This window comes from Diospyros lotus, chromosome 15 (genome assembly GCF_014633365.1).
Source record: "Diospyros lotus cultivar Yz01 chromosome 15, ASM1463336v1, whole genome shotgun sequence".
NCBI lineage: Eukaryota > Viridiplantae > Streptophyta > Magnoliopsida > Ericales > Ebenaceae > Diospyros > Diospyros lotus.
Window position 1 is genome coordinate 23,873,302 of NC_068352.1, and position 6,346 is coordinate 23,879,647.

Consider the following 6,346-nt stretch of genomic DNA (forward strand, 5'->3'; position numbering starts at 1 on the left):
CTCTTTTAATAAGTCATCGCAATGATTCGAATCCTGATACTCCATGTAAATTTTCAAGCACCTTACTATTGCACCATGCCTGTGAGGTAGTTCAGTTTAATTTTAATTTATAAAAACTCAATTATCGATTTTCAGTTTTCAAAGTATTTCGATGTTTAACCAAATATATGATAATTTTAGTTTATTTGACAAACTATTGTTAATATAAACTTAAGTGGAAGTGATCACAGTCACTGCCCTTACTAAAATTTCTCAAGTCTTTTTTTTTTCTAAAATTAACTATTATTGATTAGGTTTGAGTAGGCTTGGTTTAATTCTTGTTAATTTTGGTTATAATATGGTTAAATCGATTTGTTAATATCTCCATTAGTCTGGATTATATATAATTTCAATTAATTAATTTAATTATCAATTCACTCCATAATAAATTGGGAAAATTGAATTAAAGGTCACCCCAGTGATAACCAATGCTTTGTAAAGGGTCATATATGTATTAACTAAGTCGTCCTATGCTCTGTAGAGGGGGTGGGCAGTACTATTAATGTTGTTGCAGTAGATGGATGGCAAATGCCTTAACAGTGACCTACTAAAAAGGGCGCCATAAATTGGGCAAGATGGCAATGAATTTCCCCACGTCATATGTGGACTAAATTTGCCCTCATTAATTCGGCTACGGAAAAAGGATAATGACTTCTTTGATTTAGTGGCAACATAGAGCTCCTAGAAGCCTGAGGTTCTGGTTCCAAATTTATTTTCAGGCTGTTGGAATTCTGCAAGGAAAAAATTGATTAGAAGCCGTAAGATATTGTTGAGAAAATATTTCGATATTTAAGAAAGACTTTTGAGATTGAAAAAGTTCTTGAATTAATGTTAAGAGACATATTTCTTTTTTAGAATGAGAGTTTACCTATTTATAAGGGAGTTGAAGAGGTTTGTGATAACCATCCTTGTTATTTTGAGATAAACTAAGATTTGGACTTTTATGAATAAATCTTCTCTTATGAGATTCATGAAGGGATTTTCGGAGTTATCTGTTCATGTTTTTTCATTGGAAATACCCTGCAAGAGAGATTCCTAGAAGATCTCCATGTTTCTTGGTTCTTTTTTTCTTCTCCCTCTACAAGATTGCCCCAGGAGTCTCTAAGAGATCTTCATACGATGGTCATCTTTGGCCTTTTTGGGTCTTTATTTCTTTGGGTTTGGGATTTTGTTCCTAAGTGGTGACTTATGACACATCAATTGCTCCTACTTTTTCCTTCAACTCTCTTAGGGGAAAGAATATGCTAGGTTATCCTTTGAGAAGCTCTCCCAAAAGGGTGTTTTTTCCGTTGGTGGTTATTTTTTGGGGGTTCACTATAGTCCTTGTCTCACAGGATCTTTTCTCTTTTCATCCTAAGACTGCTGCCTTTTTACTGTGTAGTTATGATTGCAGCAACTTTTGCTGCTTCATCTCCTAAGGCTTACCCTATATATATCTCTTGAGAATTTCATCAAGAGATATCCTAAAGAAATCACTACTCTCATGTCGTTCAAGAGTAGGCATTTCAATATAACATTGTATGCTGATGAGGTTGTTTTGACTATCGTAAAGTTCACTTGTCTGGTTATATTTTGGGGTTTAGTTTTTAGTGTCACTGCTAGCTGTACCGCCCCAGCTATTGGTATTGCTTCCGCCGATAAAACTGAATATGGGAGAAGATATATACAAGTTTTAATTTGACAAGGGAGATATTTATCTTCTCAAGACAATTCCAATAATAAATTAGATTTACAAAGGTACCAGAGATGACCATGGGATCGTTATAAGGCATAATGGCATCCTTTTTATTTGATAGAGTAAACGTAATGGTTTTCTTATCTTCTTGTGCTAGCATCACAAAGTTTACTTGATAGGTTTGCCTTGTTTCCCTTCCTTGAAGATAAAGTGCTCTTAGTCGTAGTCTTTTCTCCAAAGATGACATGGATAGCATGACGAGTAGGTTCATTGTCTAATAGGTTTGTTTATCATCTCTCTTTCTCTCATCATATTGCATATCCTGTCTTTCGTGTCCTTCTAAACTTTCTTATTGTCTTCTATCTTACCTCATTTCTCTGACTTCAACTTGGACATACCTTTTGAGTCTTCCTTCCATTATCAAAATTTTGATTTCATCAACTCATGGAATCTATTAGTTGAGTAATTGTGGGTTTTGTGGAATCTACAAAAGACATCCTTTATCTTTACCCATAGGTCGGTTTACTTTCTTTGGGAATTTTATGAGGCCTAATCCCTTAATTGTTTCCAGCATAGTCAATCGTGGTTTTGTAAGCAAGGTTTAGTTTGTGTACTATAATCTTGGATGGCCATTGGTTCTCTTGGATTTATCTTCTCTATTACGTACCCCTTCATCAAAAACTCTTTCTTTTCTTTTCTTTTCTTTTTCTTTGTTCCCACTAACTACCCATACTACCTCAACTTGTAGTATATACTTGTTAACTTGGAAAAATAATTTGGCTAAGGATGCAGGTTGGGATTCTTGCAGTGGTACTGATTTTGTTCCTTAAAGAATTATGGCGACTGCCACATCCGCCTGCAAGTGTTATATTTCCAAAGTAGTATTCCTGAAACGATATACAAATTTTCTAAGTGTTTCTTTATTTCCTTAGCAAACACTAAGCAAATATGTAGCGTCTTTCTTTCATTGACAATTAATAATAAGTGTCTTAATGAATTCCCTCCTTAATTGGTTAAAGGAAGAGATAAATCCTTCAGCCAAATTATTAAACTAAGTTCAGGCATAGTCTCTTAGGGTTAAAAAGAAGGTCCAACACACAATAGCATGTTCCCAATCCCAACCATGCAACATCATTACTAACTCGTAATTTTGGATATGGTCATGGGGTTCTCCTTTTCCCTAGTAAAAATTGATCTGCAATATCTTGAATTTGGGAGGGAGAGATTTCTTCACCATCTTAATGGTAAAGGGGATCTTAATTCTATGATGGTTTTCTTCTGCAATTACCAATTTCTTTTGTCCAACACTTGTTCGATCACTTTTTTTTTCATGTCCCTAGCCTCATGGGCTGTAAAAGTAGACTAATTATCCTCGTGTTGATCTTTTCTTAATTGAGGCTTGGCTATGATTCTAATTCCCCCTATTGTAGTGCTTTGAACAGTTTCTTGATATTTTTCCTTTTGGGTTTGATTGATCTGGACCTTTTTTTGGATTAGGGTTATGCTTGGTTGCCTTTGTTGGACAGGGAAGGTCTCCCACAATTCTCTCTCTCTCTCTCTCTCTCTCTTGATGGGTCTCCAAGAAAGGTAAGTGCTCCTACAGAGTTTTAGGTGCAATTGGAGGTGGAGGCTGACTTCGTGTATAATTTTATAACAGGGGGGAAAATGGTGTTTGTGAGAGGACATTTTGTAGGAAAGCTGCTATCTCCTAGAGAGTTTTAGTGCTATTTTCTTATTGTCATTTCAATGCTTCATACTCATAGAGGGGAACGATTTAAGGAACTTCCTTAAGGCTTCGAGAGCCTTTCTCGGGAAGGTCTCTCAAGGTCTTGGGTTAGAAGAATTGTCGATGTCATAACCTTTTCAATCTGAGTGCCTATTTTTGGCGGCTTGAGATTTGTGTAAACTATGGTGAATTTTTTGGCTTTTCAATCAAATTTCGACATATGGCACCAATTGTTGTCATTCGAACACAACAATAGAATTTGTAATCCACAAATTCATCTTTAGCTTGTTAGAATTCTATAAGAAAAAAATCAATTAGAGGGCGCATGTAATACCCCATGTTGCAAAGTGTCAAGTAAGTTCAAAGAATTGAAAATTAGTTTGAGAATTTAGTTAAGTAATTACCGAATTAGACGAAGGGAGTTCCCTGGACCCTAGATAACTAAGGAAAATGGTATAGTATCGACAAGTGATTTAAGTTATGATTTTTAGTGGTGAAAGAAATTGGATTGAGAATAATTTTTGGTACAGCTATGGATCAGGCTGAAAAATCAAATTGTCGTAGGGAACTTTTGAAAAATCAACGAAACCTTGAGGGGGCTCTGGTTTTGAGTAAGAATCAACTCTAAAGAGATTTTGGGATAAAATAAGGATCCCGTGAGGGCTCGGGGGGCGAAATCGTCCTTATCGAGTAATCTTAGAATTATTAATTGTGAATTTCTGGTATTTGAATCTGAATGAAATTTGCGTCTAAGAGTGTAATTATAATTGTGAAATGCACAGAGTAGGATTTGGAATTAATCGAGAGATTTATATATAAATAATTTTAATATATAATATAATAAATTATATCTATATATATATATGTATGTGTCTGTGGCGGCCGGGGGGGGGGGGGGAGTGAAGCAATCCGTGGGGTGCACATTGGAAGCTTCCAAGGAAGCAAAGTTTAAATTGAATTTAATGAAGCTCCGTGGTGGCCAATTGAAGTGGAAGGCAAGCATTAAGAAAATAATATAATATAAATAAGAATGGTGACTAAGTTACAGAAATTTCTTTAATATATTAAGAGATAAACTTTATGATATATATATATATATATATTATGTTCAGGTGCGTGATGGCCAATCTTCAACCAAGTATGATTAAATAATATATGCATGGAGCCCAAGTATTATGTATATATATAAGAAGAGAGAAAGGCAGAGGCAGGGAGAGCTTGGTCGAGTGAGCAAAATCAAGAGAGAGCATAGGAAAGAAAAGGAGAGAAAAGAAAAGGAAAAGAAAAAAGAAGGAAAGAAAAATGAGAAAAATAGTAAATTTTTTTTAGAAAATTCTAGAAATTTATTTGAAGTTCGAGGAATGTGTTTGGGTTGGGAATTTAATATTTAAAAGCTTGGCACCAGAGTTGAGGTTGGACGAATTTTAAGGCATTCTGAATTATATTCAAAGTGAGTAGTTTACCCTAAAACTTGGTATTTGTGTTACATAAATGTGTTGTGGATTTCATGCAAAATGGTTTTGTGCATTGAAATGGTAACCGGTGACGGTTGGTTTTACAAGAGAGGTTCGTCCCTAAATGTTTTGAACTTATGCATTGCATTTTATAAAACTGTTGTTTATATGATGCATTGAATTATGAAATGTGGCATTGTCTTGCGTTTTATGTGTACGTATGGAATGTCAGCCTAGGATGTTGTCTGGATAGTGTAGCCATAATTCTCCAAGGGCGTGACGGAATAATAGGGGTATCTGATTCTGGTGTGCATGTCAGGATAGTCGCCTTGGTTTTCATGCCAGACCGTTTGGTCATGGAAGTTGCACTAGGATGACTAGGTGGTCCATAATGTGTTTTTCATGTGGGATGTCAGCCCAGGATGTTGTTTGGATAGTGTAGCCGTAATTCTCCAAGGGCATGACGGAATAATAGGGGTATCTGATGCTGGTGAGCATGTCAGGATAGCTGCCTTGATTTTCATGCCAGGCCGTTGGGCCAGGGAAGTTGCACTAGGATGACTAGGTGGTCCATGTGAAATTTTGGAGTTGGGATTGTATGGTGGTTCCTAGATGCTTAAGATGGGAACGTATTCTGGTGAGATGCGTTGGCAGCCCCATTTAAGCTAGAATCGTGTTGCGTCGTCGTGTCGTCGAGTCGGTATGGTGGCATAGCTTTTAGAGAGATTGCTCTTTTCCCGTGGTAGGGTTAAGCACTAGGGATTCTCTTGGGTTAGGGCTTACCGGGTGTATTGGTTTATTTCATGTCTTGCATTCATTCTTGAAAAATGTGTTTTGAACTCTTATTTAGATGATTCAACATCTAATTTGGACTATGTCCCTGAAATATTCAAACGTTCCAGGTGAAGGCAGTAGTGCAAAAGGAAAGGGAATTGCCGAGGAGTGAAGGCAATTAGTTGATAGCTTGTAATATGTCGCTTTCAATAATGCTGTTTATTTTGAAGATGTCTTGAAAATATTGGTTTGACTTTATATTATAAATAAAGTGATTTCGGTTATGACCTGTTATGATTTCGATCTAGCTTTCGCATTTGTGTTGGTGAACTTGTTTTAGTTTATTGATGATTCATAGTTGATATACTGAGAAGATGTAACGGGATCTTCGGGGAACGATTTTGTGTTGGGTTTCTGATGTTTACTTGGGAAAAAAAAATATTCCTAAAATCTTACGCCTTCCTGAGAATTGGGGTGTTACAGCGCAAGATATTTCCTATACAAATACTTTGATATTTAAGTCACACATTTGAGATCCCATAACTAGTATTGTTGTAGAGTTCTAAAATTAGTGTTAGATATGTACCTCTTTTTGAAAGGAGGGTTCACCTACTTATATGAAAATTTGGGAATTTGTGATAAACATCTCTTATATTCTAAAATTAATTAGAATTTGGA